Here is a 20,603-nt window from a genome sequence, read left to right on the forward strand (position 1 = left end):
ACCACAATTTAAATATGCCCATTTTAAAAACTTTACACATATTTATAAAATTACTAAATTCAAAATACTGTGTGTCTTTCCATTATCAGTGAATGAGGGGCAGTGTGAAAAGGCAATGATGACACCAGCATTGCTACCAACAATGTCACTTTGAATGTTCTGTACTTTTCAGTTTTTGTGGATTTGGTAGGGGGTACATATTAATAATAGAAGAAAACAACAAAAGCGGAAAGACTAAACATCTCTTAAAGGAAAATTGGAAACATCAAAGGAGCATTCCACCCAAAGATTGGCACAATAAAGGATAAAAATGGCAGAGACCTAGTAGATGCTGAAGGGGTCAAGAAGGGATAGAAAGAACACATGGAAGAAGTATATAAAAAAGATCTTAATGAACCGGATTACTATGGTGGTGTGGTTAGTCACCCAGAGCCAGACATTCTGGAGTGAGAAGTCAAGTGAGCCTTAAGAAGCATTGCTGTTAACAAAGCTAGTGAATGTGATCAAATACCATCAGAGCTATTCAAATCCCTAAAAGGATGATGCCATCAAGGTTTTGCATTCATTATGTCAGCAAATCTGGAAGAAATAGCAGTGGTCACAAGACTGGAAAAGGTCAATCCTCATCCCAGTTCCCAAGAAGGGTAGTACCAAAGAATGTGCTAACCATCGGACAATCACACTCATCTCCCATGCTAGTAAGGTCATGCTTAAAATCTTGCATGCTAGGCTTCAGCATTATGTGAACCAAGAACTTCCAGATGTCCAACCTGGGTGTAAAAAAGAAAGAGGAACTAGAGATCAAATTGCCAACATTCACTGGATTATAGAGAAAGCAAGGGAAATTCAGAAAAACATCTATCTCTGTTTCATTGACTATGCTAAAGCCTTTGACTGTGTGGATCATGACAAACTAGAGAGATGGGAATACCTGTCTCCTGAGAAACTTGTATGCAGGGCAAGAAGCATCAGTTGGAACCCTGTATGGAACAATTGATTGGTTAAAGATCAAGAAAGAAGTACAGGGCTGTCTGTTGTCATCCTGTTTGTTTAACCTATATGCTGAGCACATCATGAGAAATACTGGGCTGGATGAGTTACAAGTTAGAATCAAGATAGGCAGGAGAAACATCATTGACAACCTCAGATATGCGGATTATACCATTCTAATGTCAGAAAGCAAAGAGGAACTAAAGAGTCTAAATGAAAGGAACTAAAGATAAGGGTGAAGGAAGAGATTGAAAGGGCAGGCTTAAGGCTAAATATTAAAAAACTAAGATCATGGCATCCGGCCCCATTACTGCATGGCAAATAGAAGGGGAAAAGGTGGAGGTCATGATAGATTTCCTCTTCTTGGGCTCCAAAATCACTGTGGACGGTCACTGCAGAAGACAATTGCTTCTTGGCAGGAAAGCGATGACAAACCTAGACTGTGTTGAAAAGCAGAGACATTACTCTGCCAACAAAGGCCTGTATAGTCAAGGTTATGGTATTCCCAGTGGTCACGAATGGTTGTGAGAGTTAGACTGTAAAGAAGCCATAACGCCAAAGAATTGATGCTTTCCAGTTGTGGAGCTGGAGAAGACTCCTGAAAGTCCCTTTGACAGCAAGGAGATCAAACCAATCAATCTTAAGGAAGATCAACCCTGAACATTCACTGGAAGGACTGATGCTGAAGCTGAAGTTCCCGTACTGTGGTCATCTGATGTGAACAGATGACTCATTGGAAAAGTCCCTGTTGCTGGGAAAGATTGAGGGCAGAAAGAGAGAAGAAAGCATCAGAAGATGAGAAGGCTAGAAGGCATCTCTGATGCAATGAACATGAACTTGGACAAACTCCAGGAGATGATGAGGGACAGGGTGGCCTGGCATGCTGCAGTCCATGGGGTCACAAAGAGTCGGACATGACTGGGTGACTAAACAACAACAGCAACATATTATTTTATTTAATTCTCAAACCTGCTTAGAATGAGAGATATTATTAACATCATTTATATTACTAAATATAACTTTTAGAAGAGGAAACTGTTCATACTATAAGCTCAAATGGATATTAATATAATACTAACAAACTCTGAAACAGCATTATTCAGTTTGCAATTATTGGAATAAAATGTGGAAATTAAACATGTATTTGAAAAAGAGTCAATATAGTGTAACTGTCCTCATTATCTTGCTAACATCAAGAAATCATAATTTTTTTGGCATTAGTCTGAAATCATAGCTCTGCTGCTTACAGGGTAGGTAATCTCAAACACATTACTTAACACTTCTGTTTCCATATTTAAAAAGCAGGCATGCAGATGCCCTCTTCAATGATAAGTCCAAAAATGTTAGCTACCTTTCTCCCATTTTCCCCCAGTGTGTAATAAACCAATTACACAATTGGTGACCAATTTTAGTAGTTTAACCTGATACTCAAAATGTTCATTAGTATGTTAAGTGCATAGATTTGAAGTGATAAATATTATTTATCTTTAAAAATTGAATTAAATATCTGATACTACAATTCTGTACTGGAAAGAATGTCTTTCCATTTCAATGGCATTTTAAAGTATTTTCATAGATTAAGTACTACAATGAAAAAAAAAAACCTATGATTTCAAAAGTCACCCTTAAATTTTGGTTTCAAACCTCCAAAAAAGCTTAGAGGCTTACCAAATCCTAATACTTTACTCTTGCAGTTCTCTAATTTTCCTTCCTTGATGCCATCTAACTCTGTGCATACATCTAAGTAAGCTATAATATTCACTCAAACAAAGCCATTTTTTTCATCTATCTATTAAGAAAACCTGGGCACAATGGAACAATATTAACACTTGGAAAATACCACTTTAAGAAGGAGACCTATGTCTCCATCTTTGGAAAGAACAGTAAAAGGAAAAAGGAAATATCATCACACCACACTGTTTTAAGTCTAACTTCAGTAGACACAGTATTTATTAAGTGTAATAAAATATCTATTACATAGACACAAAGATAAACCATGTTGAACTGAAACTTGCAGCTACTGTTAGCACATTATAAATGAACAGAGTACAAAGATTAGTACCATTCATGAACTTATATCACTATTATGTTTTAAGATGTACCACAAATAAAATGTAAGGTTTATAAAAAAAGCAAATGAATTGACCTTAATAAATAGTATGTGCTTTTGCTGGATCACATTATTAAATCTATGATAACACTTCTGAAAACATTTAAAACTTTTGATACATGTAAAAGTAACATAATTTTCAAATAAAAATAAATAATTTGTACAACTTTTCTGCTTGGTGAGCTAAAAACCAATTTAGTAACACTATATCTTATTTACAAATTGAGATCATATCTCAAACCAATGAATAATAAAATGTCTTTCAAAAATATCAAAGGTCTACGTCAGATAAATCAAGGTTTTTTTTTTTCCATTTACTATGTTATTTGGATTTTTACAGTATATAATGAAAAGCTAACAAAATGTAATCCATTAAAGATCATTGCTTAGATAATGCTCATGTAATTATTTTTGCAGCTGTAAAACATAAAACTCCAGCATTGCCTATGGCTACAGCCAACACTGCATAAAGTTATGAAATTAAGTTTTTTTCTCTCTTCTATAAAAGCAACTTTTCTTCTTACTTGCCCTGAACATTTCCTTTTGGGGAAAAAAAAAGTACATGTCACATTATAAAATTATATGAACTTTTAGTTAAATTATCCAATTTTCTTAATTCATGTGTGTATTTAAGTGATTAAAATAAAACTTGAATTCAAATGATTGGCAATATCTTGGCAGAAAAATGAATCATATCCGTGAGTAAAATCAAAAATAGATATTTTTTAAAAATCTCCTTTTCTTCTCTAACTTCTCTATTGATTGAAGTGTATATTTTCAAATGTTTTTTAACTTGAATAGTACAAAATTCTAAAATATGGAACTAACTTTTGAAAATAAGATTTAATATCAATTTAAATATTAAAAGAGCAAATAGCATATATAATAGATTCAAGCAGATATCACTTAAAAAGTGTTAAATCCCAATTCCATCTAATATTATATTTCTTCCATATTTATCTAATTGTTTTATGTTTACAGGTTGGTACATGTAAACTCCTTTTCATTTTTCTTTATTCTGTTAAATTGGGATAAAACCAAACAAACATAAGCTTCACTGAATCTCTGACTCGGCATACTTTTTGGTCTAAAAGGAATGACCAGTTAAAGTTTATTCTTTAAAACAAAATAAAACAAAACATATAATCATTTTTCTTTTTGAAAAGAAACACATCACATATCAATAACCTAAGATATGCAGATGACACCACCCTTATGGCAGAAAGTGAAGAACTAAAGAGCCTCTTGATGAAAGTGAAAGAGGAGAGTGAAAATGTTGGCTTAAACCTCAACATTCAGAAAACTAAGATCATGGCATCCGGTCCCATCATTTAATTGCAGGTAGATGGGGAAACAGTTGAAACAGTGGATGACTCTTTTTCTGGGCTCCAAAATCACTGCAAATGGTGATTGCAGCCATGAAATTAAAAGACGCTTACTCCTTGGAAGGAAAGTTATGACCAACCTAGACAGCATATTAAAAAGCAGAGACGTTACTTTGCCAACAAAGGTCTGTCTAGTCAAGGCTATGGTTTTTCCAGTGGTCATGTATGGATGTGAGAGTTGGACTATAAAGAAAGCTAAGCACCGAAGAACTGATGTTTTTGAACTGTGGTTTTGGAGAAGACTCTTGAGAGTCCCTTGGACTGCAAGGTGATCCATCCAGTCCATTCTAAAGGAGATCAGTCCTGGGTGTTCATTGGAAGGACTGCTGTTCAAGCTGAAACTCCAGTACTTTGGCCACCTGATACAAAGAGCTGACTCATTGGGAAAGACCCTGATGCTGGGAAAGATTGAGGGCAGGAAAAGGGGACGACAGAGGATGAGATGGTTGGATGGCATCATCGACTCAATGGACATGGGTTTAGGTGGACTCCGGAAGTTGGTGATGGACAGGGAGGCCTGGCGTGCTGCGGTTCATGGGGTTCAAAGAATTAGACACGACTGAGTGACTGAACTGAACTGAACATCAATTGTAATGCAGTTCTCAGATTAACTGAATACGTTTTCAGAAAAGGATTCTAAAATTCAGTGGTGACTTGGCAACGTATTTGGCTAATACTGAAAAGACACGTGGCAAAGTGAAAAACAAACAGAAACTCTAAGTATTATGGAGATTTTAATATTTGAAACACGCACATTGTGGGAAATCTTAGAAGTGAATGAAGCATAAAATTACAGAAAGGGCGGTGGTCTCTGATAACATGTAATTCATATCGCAATTAGAAGCAACTGAGTCCCAACTTTGTCACTAGCGTGTGTTATTCGTCAGGAAGAGACCAAAAGAGAACATTTGCGTCTTGATTTTCAAGGCAGTTCTCTTTTTAAAATGTTCTACTTGTCACCATTTCACTGTAAAATGCAATTTCCCTGTCTAATCTATTTGCAGCAAATCCACTTCATTATTACAGAAGGTTTGATTTACCAGTAATCGTACATCAGTGCACTGCAGTCTCATGACTACCCGACTTTGTTGAGGCTCAAATGCTCCTAGAATTAATTTTGTTTCCTAATCATGTGGTGAACAGCTGTGAACTATAATACTCTGGGTTACATGAATCTCAGAATCTTGGTGTAGTTAGGGGACTAAGAGATGTGGAATCCAAACTTCTTCTTTTAGAAATTAATCATCTAAGTCTCCTCAGGAGGAGAGAAGCTCATCACATAAATAATAATAGTGATAATATTAGCAGTATAATAATAATGTTAGCAATGAGTGACATTTATTGGACACTTACTATATAAGGAACCATGCCCGGTATCCACTCATTTAAACCTCATACCAAAGCTATCAAAAAGTGACCTTACTAGTTTCATTTTAAGAATAAGGGACTTGTAAAGACAACAGCAGAGTCTATCAAGGACACTTTTTGATCATCTTGATTACATCTAGTCTTAATAGCATGTGCAGAATTCTAAATACATAGCTATAATGAATACTTCAGCCTCTTTCCTTTAGAACCGAAGCTGCATGAGAAATATCCTTCTTGACACTTAAACAAATGGCTACCTCTGAATATATACTGCATTTTTGTATTTTCTCAGACTTTTCCAGGTTTGGAAGAGGCCACTGCATACTTTCAGTGGCATACTGAGAATTAGAAATCATTCAGAAGACAAGTGTCACACTTTTACTACATATGTCATGCTTTTATTCTTCTATTTCAACAATGAAATGATTGGAAAAGCTGCACAATAATATGCATTTTAATTAAATATGGACATTTTAATTAGAAGTGAGTGTCTTGGGAAAAGCAGAGGAAGATAATATGCAGTCCTGGGAATTTGTCTTTCTATTTAAAAGACTACTTTGTCAGTGAAATGAAGCCTCACAGAAAATAGGAGTAAGCTGTTGACAGGGGAAAGAAAAAAAAAAAAGGAATGAAACCCTTAAAAATAGGGCATAGTTGAGAAGAAAGTAAATGAGGAAGTATATTCCCAAACAGGACAATTTCAAGGATGCTCAGAGACAGCCTGCCTGAGTTACAATGTTCCACTTCAATTGCTTTCAAAATCACTAATTGCTTATCATGTCTTTAACTGACAGAGATTGTATTACCTCTTTGATACTTTTAGGTATCTGTCTAAATGCTTAGTTAACACAAGTAAATGGTACTTAGTTTTAAAATAACTATCTTTCCCTTTTTAACACATTTGTACTGAGCACATACTTTGTGCTTGGCATCTGCGCTAAGCTTTTATGAAAACTGGCATAGGTTTTGTATTTTTCTTGCAGTGCAGTTTACATAAATGGTGAAGTAGGTCAAGAAACATTAATCCTAACCTTGTCACGAAATGGTAACACAATAAGATTTACTGCAGGTTACTTTGTACTCAGATATATCCTTTAGGATTCAGCTATGGAAGTGTATCAACAATGCTTTTATAACTATTTGCATTCTTATTTTTTAAGCTCACAACATTACCCAGAAGAGCAAAGTGTTATCTGGGGTACAAAAGTTTCCAAAACTCCTTAACATTTCTCAAAATAAAATCATAATTCCAAACTTATAAAAGCATTTTAAGAAAAGGATGAATGTACAGAAAGATATATTAATCAATTGAAAAAACTAAAATGATAACATATAAAATAATCTTTCATGAAGTATTATCTTTATAGCATCATATTCTAAAGCTAAGGCATTTGATTTTTAAAATCATGCATATACACATCAATTCTGTATAAAGTTATGATTTAGTCATGACTGTTTCCTAAAGGGTTCACATTTACTTTTTAAAATCTGAATATATATCCATGAATGCTCTTCAATAATTATATCATCTCCCACTTGTGATTTTTATAGCATGCAACTTTATTTTGAAACCTTAAATTATGCTTTGCTTAAGATCCTGGAAGAAAATATGCTGTTTAAAGCACTTACTTTCTCAACTACTGAATCTTTTAAAGATTCACAAACCTTTCACGCTCTACCATAAGAAAGCATTACTTAAAAAAGTATACATTCTGAAAAAGTAACATAGTAAGGATGGATGTCAAGTATCACTCAGTCTTAACTAGCAATGAATACAGAGACCTGCAAATAAAGAAGTTAGTACCAAAATGAAAGTAATTAATAGTAATGTATTATTTTTTGCTTTGTTCTTTAAAAAGAATTATTGGAGTATAGTTCCTTTACAATATTTTGTTAATTTCTACTCTACAGCAAAGTGAATCAGCTGTGTGTGTGTGTATATATATATATATATGTGTATATATATATATGTATATATATCCCCTCTTTTTTGGACTTCCTTCCCATTTAGGTCACCACAGAACACTGAGTAGGGTTCCCTGAGCTATACAGCAGGTTCTCATTAGTTATCTACTTTATACACAGTATTAATAGTGTATATATATCCAAACCAATGGTTTTTGTTTTAAACAACATGTAATGGAGCAACAGGCTTAAACACAGCTGTATGCCTCTATGCTCTGCTGGGTGACACCAATGGGGATAAGCCATCCTTGCTCTTTTCATGACTAGAATTCCAGGTTGGGTCCAAGCTTAAACTACATTCCCATTCTGCAGAAACATGGGCAGCAAAATGAAGACACTTCCTGGAAAAGTCCTCACGGCTTGTTGCAGTCATTGCTTTCTGGTTTTATTATTCTACTTCAGGATTCATGTGTGTTTCAAGATGCACCCTAGAGTTTATTACACTGGCACCAAGTCATCAAGACAGAGAGAAGGGAAGTTTGGCATACTCAACTTACATTACATACTCGACTTACATTAAACCCATGATGCATTCCAGGGAAATGTGTATGTACCTCAATAAGTATCAACATTTAAACAGTTAATATTCAACAGACTTGCTATCTGGGAGATCATTAAAAAATGAACTGCCAGAGTTAGGTTGCTAAAATCATATGTTCTCACTTAAAGATGTCAGTAGCTTACAAGATGTTTTAATTTTACACACTTTCAACTATAATCTAAATGGATTTATTAATGAAAAGTGCAGTGTTTGTAAAACATCATTTGTAGATAGCGCTTATTTAGGAGTCAAAAAAACAGAAGTCAGGAATTTCAGAGTAACCACATGTATCCCGCTACTAGCCCACAATTTGAATTCACAATGGCTCAGTTATTTCCATACAAAACAGAGAATTTTACACCCTATCTTGTTAAGGTTATTACAAAGACTAATTATTTAGTGTTTATACAGGACTTGCCATTTATATAGTGCATTACATCTGCAAAGAAGTATTACTATTACTCACTATGTAAGGAATTGCCAAATTTCTCAGCTGCCAGTACAAACGGAAAGGAGGACAAAGAATGCCATTGATGAGGGTTTCTAAGTGCCAGAGTAAAAGTCACATTCAGGGGTAGCCTGGCAGGGTTAGAAAAACACAGACAGAATGAGGCTATCTGAGGTGTGGGACCCTGATTGGGGCAAGAGAGACATGTGTTCTTTCTTTCATAAAATCCAACTTTCCGTTTAGCATCCTGCACTGAGATAGTCCTTGATCAAAGGAATATGCTTATCTATTTATTGTCTGGCTTTTTGTATTTAACTGTCAACTCCATGAGAACAAGAAGTTACCAATCTACGTATCCAGTGTCTAAAACAATGCCCAAGACGTAGCAAGCATTCAGAACATAAATGTTTACAATACACCTTCTGAAGCTAAGTATTCTGAAGTTAAGTATCTGAAAAAGCACTAACATTAGGAGGAGTCCTATGTTCATAGTGACCAAGGGATGGGGAGGAGACAGACAATACTCAACTAAACACACACATAGATACACAACTATAAATATGATACACGCCATGAAGGAAAAGAATAGTACTGCTGTGTGAGAAACTAATGAGGGATATAATTTAAATAACAGTTAAACTGAAAAAACATTTTAAAGCCGGAAAAATGAGTAGAACTTATCCTAAAGACGTGATTTGCAGGCAGGGGAAATAATCTAGGTTGAAGAAAGAATCTTTAAAAAACTCACACAGTGCCTAGTGGGACAGGTTGACAGTGGTGCGCTGCGACATTGGTAGGGGCAGGGGTACCAGATTTACTACCCACAGCATTCCTGATAAAGGTTCAGCTTTTATTTCCATTCCCGTGGAAAGCCACTTCAGCGGTTTTTAAGCAGAGCTGGAATTATCATACTTAAATATTCATTGTAGTGGCTCTGACAATGAAATGAAGAGAGAAATCAGAACTGAAGTGGAGAGACCAATTGTAATTAAGGGGAAAAATAAGGATGGTTTTATACAACTACAATGACACAGAATAAGTGCAAAAGGAAAAGGAGAGGTATGTGCTGGAAGTAAAAAACAACATAGCTTCTTGAGTGACTGAAGTTGAAAGAAAGATGCCAAAAATGATACCCAGCTTTCTGTTTTGAGGAACTGAACATGCCATTTTAAAGTATATATTGCACAAAACCATATACCATTTAAGGTATATATTATGTGTGCTTAGATGCTCAGTCATGTCTGACTCTTTGTGACCCCAGGGACTGTAGTCTGCCAAGCTCCTCTGTCCATGGAATTCTCTAGGTAAGGATACTGGAGTGGGTTTCCATTTCCTACCCGGGGCATATTCCCAACCCAGGGATTGAACCTGCATTTCTTGCATGGGCAGGTGGATTCTTTACCACTGTGCCACCTAGGAAAGCCTCACATATATATATACATGTGCATATATATATATTATATATATATACATGTACTATATATCTTAAAATATATATATAAAGCTAGATAATTTCAGAGATTAATAAGAAAATTTATTTATAGATTAAAAAATACTATGGTTTCAAATTCTGCCCCTCAGTATTTAAGGCTGGAGAAGGCAATGGCAACCCACTCCAGTACTCTTGCCTGGAAATCCCATGGATGCAGGAGCCTGGTAGGCTGCAGTCCATGGGGTCGCGAAGAGTCAGACATGACTGAGTGACTTCACTCTCACTTTTCACTTTCCTGCATTGGAGAAGGAAATGGCAACCCACTCCAATGTTCTTGCCTGGAGAATCCCAGGGACAGGGGAGCCTGGTGGGCTGCTGTCTATGGGGTCACACAGAATCGGACATGACTGAAGTGACCTAGGAGCAGCAGCAGCAGCAGCAGTATTTAAGGCAGGACTTATTTTTTACCTGTTTAAACCTTTATGCCACCATATTCCAAATCTCAACTGGTAACTCATATCTCTCCATCAATTAATCTATATTATAATTATTAATATGAAAAATTTTTATTTAGTTTGAGGCATATAATTTTAAACTGAAAATATGAGAAAAACTATTCCCCTTTGATTTTATACATGTATATACATATATGTGACCATATATGAGTGAGGTATATGACATATATTTGGTCACTAACTATTGTTTTGACCTCCATACTTTGCAGCAAATTAGTAAAAACTCACTTAGTCATTTTGTTCAGAAAATAAAACAACTCAAAACATTAGGGCATATCTCAGGACTGCCATCATGTAAGCTTAATTTACTATTTAACTATAAGATAATCAACAACATAATAAGTATTACTACATAATTAGAATAATCAGAATATTCCCATTTGTCAGAAGTTTACAAAATCTTTAAAGCAGGATAAAATACCCTGGAAAAATTCTGAATCGTGAAATTATTAAGGATAGGTGATTCACTCATTCAGTCATTCATTCAATAAAAATACTAGCACTGCACTGAGAGGTGGTGGCTAACAATATAAACAAGACATGGTTGATCTCTGCTTTCAAGGCACTTATTTTTCTCTTCTTTTTTGGTCACAGAGTGCCTTGTCCAATCAAAAGTTTACAAAAAAGTTTCATGTGAAAAACAGATAAGGGGATACTATTTCATTCCTCCCACTGGGGCTGTCCTGCCAAGAAATTCAGTTCTAGTGGTAAACTGACATATGAGAGGGTAAGTACATCTCCCCTGCTCCTATAGCTATACTGTCTGTAGCTAGTTAAGCGATAACCCCGGATTCATGTTTAGACCTGGATTCTGTGGGATACAAGAGCCCGCACATGCAGGAGACCCAGTTTCAGCCCCTGGGTTGGGAAGATCCCCTGGAAAAGGAAATGGCATCTCACGCCAGTGTTCTCTCCAGCCTGGGAAATCCCAGGGACAGAGGAGCCTGGCCAGCTACAGTCCATGAAGTGGCAATGGAGTCAGATAGAACTTAGTGACTAAACAATAACTATTAGCTTTCTAGGAGATGGATACTCAAATCTGAGTTTGTCTCCTCAGCAGTTTATAAAAGAACTCCACATTTGTGCCATTTCAAACACTGTCATTTAGAACTGGAATGTGGAGGAGTTTTCATTCCTTGCACTTAAGATAATGCCTAAAATAGGCGTATGAGCTTTTAAAGCCCTGAGTTTATAAACTTAAGTACAACCTCCCCCACTTCCACTGCTGCTGCTGCTGCTAAGTCGCTTCAGTCGTGTCCGACTCTGTGCGACGACATAGACGGCAGCCCACTAGGCTCCTCTGTCCCTGGGATTCTCCAGGCAAGAATACTGGAGTGGGTTGCCATTTCCTTCTCCAATGCATGAAAGTGAAAAGTGAAAGTGAAGTCACTCAGTCATGCCCGACTCTTAAGGACCCCATGGACTGCAGCCCACCAGGCTCCTCTGTCCATGGGATTTTCCAGGCAAGAGTGCTGGAGTGGGTTGCCATTGCCTCCTCCGCCCCCACTTCCACAGTTACCCTCAATGGCAAACAAGGACCCCAAACCAGTCACCAACAGGACTCAATGTCGTACAAATGAACGACTGGACATAGTAGGACTAGATCTTGAAACAATTATTTTCATAGCTTGTTTTCATAAAATCATTTTAAGTGCCTGAGAAAGACCAGAATGTTTTCTAACTGAAATATTTGCTGGGGGGTGGGGGGGGTGCGTGGGAAGGGAGGTTGTAAAAAAAAAAAAAATACAAGTGTTTCTTTACCCTCTCAAAATCAAGATGCCAGCAGCTAAACAGAAGAGCTAAAAGCAGTTTTTAGATTTTATGGGGAGTCTAATAGTAACAGTCTCAAGGGAGCAAAATCCTCACAGTTTAAAATGATCTCATTAAAACCTCTCCAGTAATCAGAAAGAGCCAGAGAAAACAGCTATTGAATTTAAAAACAAAAACAAAATGGGGGAAAAAAAAGCAACCAAACTATTCTCACTAAAGTATCTTAGTGCAGCATAATTAAATTGCCTATTATAACATCGTCCCCCCAACTCCAAATGAAGGGAATATTTAAGTGACAGGAAAAAACTAAGTCTAAATAGCACACACACAGACATATCAACTAAACAAAGAAGTCTTTAATTGGTGACAATCTGCCCTAAATCACTGTTACCATTTCCAAACATAATCAGTTTCAGATCTGTTAATTCCTCATATCTTCCCCTATCTCAGGCTGTCTGGGGCTTCAGAATAATAATGCCAAGTACCTAACAGAGCTTTCAATCTCCAAGGAATACAACAAACACGCAATTGTGTAGCTGTGTGAGCTGCCTTTTCCTAACAAACTACACAGCCCCTGGGAGAATTCACTCAGCCTTCAGCTCTTTGGCAAAGTTTAAGACCTCTTTTCACATGATAGTTAGAGTCATGCTAACAAGCCCTGCCTTAAGGTACCAGAGATTAAATTAGTAGAAAAGCAAATCATTTTATAATTCTTATTAACCATGGCTTTCAACGTTTTACAGAATAAAAAAAATGTATGCCTCCTCAAGAAGTATCAGATGCCAAAGAAACAACTATTGAACATGATAAAACAATGCAATAAAAATAAAAGTTGCTCTATAAAAAAATCTTCCAGTAGTCATATATGGATGTGAGAGTTGGACTATAAAGAAAGCTGAGCACCGAAGAATTGAGCTTTTGAACTGTGGTGTTGGAGAAGACTCTTGAGAGTCCCTTGGACTGCAAGGAGATCCAACCAGTCCATCCTAAAGGAAATCAGTCCTGAATATTCATTGGAAGGACTGATGATGAAGCTGAAACTCCAATACTTTGGCCACCTGATGCAAAGACCTGACTCATATGAAAAGACCCTGATGCTGTGAAAGACTGAAGGCAGGAAGAGAAGGGGACAACAGAGGCTGAGATTGTTAGATGGCATCACCAACTCAATGGACATGAGCTTGAGTGAACTCCGGGAGTTGGTGATGGACAGGGAGGCCTGGCGTGCTGCAGTCCATGAGTTTGCAAAGAGTTAGACAAGACTGAGCAACTGAACTGAACTGAAAAATTCTTGAATCGTGAATTACTGCTATTGTGTTTATGTTTCTCTTCACATCAGACAAAGGAAATGAAAACTGTTTACAATGGAGGTTCATTCCCTCTTATAGAGAGCACATTTCCACAGCTTTTCATCTGAACCTCAGTGTAAATCTTTGGTGAGTTTTTGTAAAACACCAGCAATCCACAGTGCAGGAGGCCAGTTTAAATCCTGGGGAGCTATAACCAGCCAGTGAGGCAATGATAAGAAACTCTGGCCAAAGTTGCATTTCAAGTCAGTTCACAGTCGTTAAAAGAAAGTTTTAGTTTCTCAGTTATATTCGACTCTTTGTGACTCCATGGAGTAGCCCACCAGGCTCCTCTGTCCATGGGATTCTCCAGGCAAAAATATGGCAGTGGGTTGCCATTGCCTTCTCCAGGGGAATCTTCCCAACCCAGGGATCCAACCCAGGTCTCCTGTGCTGCAGGCAGATTCTTTACCATTTGAGCTACCCTGGAAGTCTACAGCAGTTAAAAGCTGCTGTGTAATTCTTTATTTTAAAGTCCTAACTTGATGATTTCAATTGTATGAAGGCACATTTTATGTGTTTTTCTACTCCACCTAACAGGGCCCAATTTCTTGGTCCTCACAAATCCATTTACTGGGGTCCCTTCCAATAATTTGGAAGACCATGTATTCTTACAATATCTCAAAACTGATACTTGAAAGTTTAAGTAATGGTAAAATTTAAAATTTCTGGTACATTGTAAACAGTAAATTCAAAATAAAATTTCTGTGTCTCTTTTAAGTGCAACTAATGAGCCATACGGGGGCTTCCCTGGTGGCTCAGCAGTTAAGAATCCACCTCCAAAGCAGGAGATGTGGGAGACGTGATCCCTAAAGCAGGGCATGGCAACCCATTCCAGTATGCTTGTCTGGAAAATCCCATGGATAGAGGAGGCTGGTGGGCTATAGTCCTTAGAGTTGTAAAAGAGCTGGACACAACTCAGCTCCTTAGCACACAAGCACACATGACGAACCATAAAGACCACCCTGAATTAATACCCACCATGACCTATTTAAATAGATATATAAATAAGTTCTTTTTTAAGTTGAAAATTTGATATTAATATTATTCATTTTACTCTTTTAACTTGTATTTCCATTCCAATTCACACCCAACTTTCTCCTCATGCCATATGCTTGGGGATAAAGCTTGAAAGATTTGCTGTTGGCTATTGATCAGCCAATCACAGTTCTCTGCTTTGAAATTAGGAACCCTGGAACTGGTCTTGTGTTCACCACCCTGGAGGTTTTTACAGCTCTGTAGGTGCACCACAGACAGATTCAGGATGTTCAGATATGTATTGCGTTGGCTGAAAAGTTCACTCGGAATTTCCTGTTGTAGCATACTGGAAAAACCTGAACAAACTTATTGGCCAACCCAATATTTCCCTTATAGAAGTCAAAGAAGGGCAAATATGGAAACCAAGTCGGGAAGAAAGGGGAATCCACAAGCAAGGTTTCAGGTACCTCAGTTTCAGAAATGACATAAAAGGAGAATGAGAATCTGGAAAATGGAAAACAACCATGCCCATACACCTTTGAAATGCATACGTATTCTGATTTGAAGCCCAATTGCTCCAAGATGGCTAAGCCCACACACCCACAAGTCTAGCTGCCAGTGTTAGAGAACTCATTTCTATTACAATGGGAGCCACTACGGAAAGGCCCAGAATGAACAGAACCTCATGAATACACATGAGTTATCTTCCTTGGACAAAATTTGCTTAAATGTCATTAATTTAAGCTGATGCTAAAATGGTTTATATGCTTAATTGTAACATTTGAAGATAAAACAATCCAAATCAAATGTCATTATATTCATGAGTTGAATAAATTATCTATGATCTAATAGATTAAAGTACAATTTTAAACGATCAGTAGTCAAAATGGGAACCAAAGAAGCAAAAACCCAGTGTAATGGGTAAAGAGAGCTAAATGCTTTCTCTGGAGATTACAAGACTTCTACCTATAAAGGATAACAAACGGTTCTAGGGACCAGGGTAGCTGACCCATTCTTTAAAATAAGCTACAACTAACGTAAATATCTATAAAACTATTAGCAACTTCAAGAAGCTCAAATAATTACAAAGGAACCTCTCAGTTTCTCTGCAATGCTGGCAAGCTTTGGATTAGTTTTATTCTTTAACAGACCCCAGTTGGAACAGCAATATTTCTTGTAAATTAAATGCATATAAGGTTTTGTTTTTCTACAAGGAGCAGCTGTAACTTCTGCTTTTCTGATTATTTTAAAATCTTTTTATTTTCTATGTACTGAAAGTTGTTACTTTTTTTTTTAACCAAGTCGTTTACAACTAGTCAATAAAATCTCTGATGATCATAAAACTCTTGTTTCTATTTTAATTATGTTGATAAACCTGTTTTCTAAATATGTGCTAGGTTCCTTGAAACATAGGTAGTACAGGTTCTCTCTCAATCAGCACTTCATTAACTAAAAGTTACAATAAAAACTAAATAAAGAATGACAACTTTAGTTATCAAGTTTAATCACGTATCCTTTATCAATTACTAGAAGATATAAAAAAATGGACTATTAATAGTGTATAATCTTCTAAATTGAAATTAAAGATAATTCATTTTGACAAAAGAAGGCAAAATCAGTGACATTATAATTTTAAATATTCATAAAAGCTTGATGCCTAAAATCAATATTATAAATTTTTATAGGTAAAAATAAACATTTTTTCACATTGCAAAATTCAGGATTTTTAAAGTAAACTTGATGCTAAGTTAATTTGGTGTTTCTATAGCTAAGTATGTGTGTTCAAAGAGTTCAACTTCATTAAAAATCTACACAGCTGAAATTCATATTTATTTTCAAAATAAGAATATTTTCTTTATTAATAATAATGCAAGATTACATTTTTCTCATAAATTATAAAATAAGTTTTTCTATTTCTAAATATGCTTTCTTGACTCTTTTAACAGGTATCTTAGGCCAGTAAACAAAGGGTCCATTTTAAATCCATGGTTATTTTTAATTGACAATGACATGATTTAACATAGATGAAATTCTGAACTTGCAGACATCATAGAGGAATCATGAGGTCTTAATGAGCAAAAAGTTGACTCTCATAAAGGATATTTACTAGTTTTTTTTTTTTTTAAAAAAACATGGCAAAACATCAAATGCTCCTTTGACCTAAATACTAAAAGGCAAGCAAATAATAAAATTTGAAACACATTTTTGTTCCTACTCTCAATCATATTTCTACTTGCTATTTAATTTGCTTTTGTTTGTTAAACCATTTTCAAATTCACTCTTTAAAAAGTGACATTTACACGAACAAATAATAATCTGCGATATACATCAGCTAATGTTCAATGTCACTAAACAAATGATGTGGCAGCTTTTCTTATCACACATTTCTTTAATTAATTATTTTTTCTGTGTTCTCAAGGGAAGAACTACAGAGAAAAGTGTTTACTTGAATTATGCATACCAATTTCTTCTTTAACTTCTATTAAATAGAATATCATATCCAACATATCATATATGGAAAAATCAACTAGGTTTTAACTTTTCTGATTGAAAGTATAGAGATTTTAGAATGACTTTTTTAGAATTACTAACTTTATTGTCTTTACTAATCAAACTATTATCGTTAAACATTTAAATAATAAAAATAACACTATGCTGATTTGCTTAGAAATAAAAGAATCAAAGAAAGGCATTTCAAAGCATCATAACCAGTAAAGAAAAAAAATACAACCAGTAATTATATGATGTTTAGGATTTGAGGTAATCCTTACATGTTGAAAAAGGTAATTAAATGTAGAAGAAGAAGATGAAATAAGCACCATACAATATGATAAGTGACACAAGAAATGAATTTACTCCCAAACATGTAAATAATTGACAGCTCCTACAACCATTATTAATTGATCTAACACTTGAAAGAAATGTATTACCACATTTCTAACAAGGCTAAGAGCTGGCTGAAAGTCAGGATTGGCAACTAAAATAGCCTATCTGTATTGTCAGTTGTCAAAGTTGCTCAGTCGTGTCCGACTCTTTACAATCCCATGGACTATACAGTCCATGAAATTCTCTAGGCCAGTACTGGAGTGGGGATCTTCTCCAGGGGATCTTCCCAACCCAGGGATCGAACCCAGGTCTGCATTGCAAGCAGATTTTTAACCAGCTGAGCTACAAGGGAAGCCCCTATCTGTATTACATGGTCACATAAATTCAGTGTTGGTAGCAAAATAATAAATACAAGTAAAAACGTAAGAAGAACCAAATTAGTAAAGAAATTTCTTGTATGTTTTAGTTTTTGTACCCTAATGGCTAGAAAATTTATAGCAAGTATGTAAGACTTCTCATGCTTTGAAATTGTTTTCATATTTTAATCCGTGAACACTGCCTCCAATTTAAATAGTCTAAGATACGTGATAGTTTATTATCTTTATCATAAAAAGAAATGTATAACCTATCAATCCAGATCATCATCAAAACTGAAATATTTTTGAAGCAACAGTAAGTTTTAACTAACCATGGTTCCCATATATTCATCATGAAGTGTGATAGTACAAGCCTCCACACTTTACAAAATAATGCTACTCTCTCTTCATCTCCCAATTCCACCTAATTAATTGCCTTCCTTTTTTTATTTACTGACCTTTTATTCTATATCAGGGAATAAGCATATGAGTTCCTACTATTGAGAACCATTAAGAAACCATCACCATCTGTGATGCTGCCAATGTTGAAAGCACTTGTTGAAATTTACTCCAAGGGAACTCCTTAGCCAATTCTCCCTCCCACTTCCTTCAGCTCCTGATGCATTTCATACCTGCAACCCCATTTCCTACTTTTCACCTTACACTTCAAAGACTGGAAGTCTGCCCACAAGGGAATTTGAAGCCCACATAGACAGTGTGAATAGTCTAATCAAGTTTGTTAGGGTGGCAGTGTAAGAGATAATTATGCACTGAAAGACTTAATTTTAGAAGCTGCAAAAAAATAGAAGCTAACTATATATTGAATGTGAATTTTCTTTTTTTTCCCTTCAGAATTCTTTTTTTATTGAATATATTGACATATAACATGTAAATTTAAGTGTATAACACATTACTTTGATATATTTACTTTATTATGAATGCCATGAAAGCCATATTTCACATTACATAATTATAGTACAATATTGTATATATTCATTATACTGTGCGTTAGATCAAAATAGCTTATTTACTTAAACATCAATTTTATCCCCCACCTTCATCCCCAGGTAACCACTACTTTGCTCTGATTTTTACGAACTTGAATTTTCTAGAATTTATATATACATATCACACAGTACGTGTCTTCCTCTTTCTGGCTTATTTCATTAGCATAATATGCTCAAGATCTATCCATGTTGCTGGAAATGGATGTGGATTTTCAATAGATAGTTGTGCTTTATCTTAAAAGCAGAGGAAAATTTCTAATAGATTTTCAACTGACTTCAAAAGAGAAGGATTTAGTGAAATGTTTATCCACTCACGTATTCTTGCCTGGAGAATTCCATGGACAGAGGAGCCTGATGGGCTATAGTCCGAGATTGCAGAGTTCGACACTACTACTACTTTGAAGTTTTATGCTTTGGAGGCATGAGAGAAATAAAAGATAAGCAATCTGCTCTATGATCTTATTTTATGTTTATTATTTTGAATTATAGAATGTTTTAATCAAAAGGAACTTAGTGATCTTTTTAGTCCATGTCTGCTTCATTTTACAGATGGGAAACTGATTTGAGCAAGTTTAAGTAATTTGTTTTATGTTATTATAACCCAGCTTCTCTGGTGGCTTAGAGGGTAAAGCATCTCCCTGCAATGCAGGAGACCTGGGTTTGATCCCTCGGAGGGGAAGATCCCCTGGAGAAGGAAATGGCAACCCACTCCAGTATTCTTGCCTGGAAAACGCCATGGACGGAGAAGCCTGGTAGGCTACAATCCATGGGATCGCAAAGAGTAGGACATGACTGAGCGACTTCACTTTCATTATAACCCAAAAAGATTAAGGAAGCCCATCGATTTCCAATTAGACTACAATTTTCTACTGAAAACTAGAACAGAATCTAAAGAAAAAAAAAACTTTTCAAAAAAGTTTTTTTTTTTTAATTTGAGATGGGATTTTTAGTATTTCTGAAGTAGTTTTAACTGGGGCTTTAATTGAAGGTCCTTGGAAGCCGTAAGATTTGCTCAAAGTGTTTCACTTGGGAGGGGTTGCTTAATTCGTAGTTCTCTAGCAAGTTCAGCCCCAGACACTCAACACTTAGAAGGGAATTATATTGATGCTTTTGAACTGTGGTGTTGGAGAAGACTCTTGAGAGTCCTTTGGACTACAAGGAGATAAAACCAGTCCATTCTAGAGGAGATCAGTCCTGGGTGTGGAAGGACTGATGCTAAAGCTGAAACTCCAATACTTTGGCCACCTCATGCGAAGAGTTGACTCACTGGAAAAGACTCTGATGCTGGGAGGGATTGGGGGCGGGAGGAGACGGGGACAACAGAGAATGAGATGGCTGGATGGCATCACCGACTCGATGGTCATGAGTTTGAGTGAACTCCGGGAGTTGGTGATGGACAGGGAGGCCTGGCGTGCTGTGATTCATGGGGTCGCAAAGAGTCAGACATGACTGAGCGACTGAACTGAACTGAAATTAATATATTAAGCAATATATTATTAATATAACTAAACCCACAACTGTAACAACCATGTAAAATTTTGTTACTATATCTGAAAGTTTATGTTC

General features: G+C 36.0%; 1 protein-coding gene across 1 annotated transcript in view; it reads right to left on the reverse strand.

Moving 5' to 3' along the window:
* Nucleotides 1–20,603, reverse strand: part of ROBO1 (roundabout guidance receptor 1) — a 478,536-nt gene that overhangs the window by 149,035 nt on the left and 308,898 nt on the right. The gene's annotated exons all lie outside the window — the stretch shown is intronic.

Source organism: Moschus berezovskii, chromosome 1 (assembly GCF_049115385.1).
Source record: "Moschus berezovskii isolate FMDL1 chromosome 1, NW_MosBer_1.0, whole genome shotgun sequence".
In the NCBI taxonomy this organism is placed as follows: Eukaryota; Metazoa; Chordata; class Mammalia; order Artiodactyla; family Moschidae; genus Moschus; species Moschus berezovskii.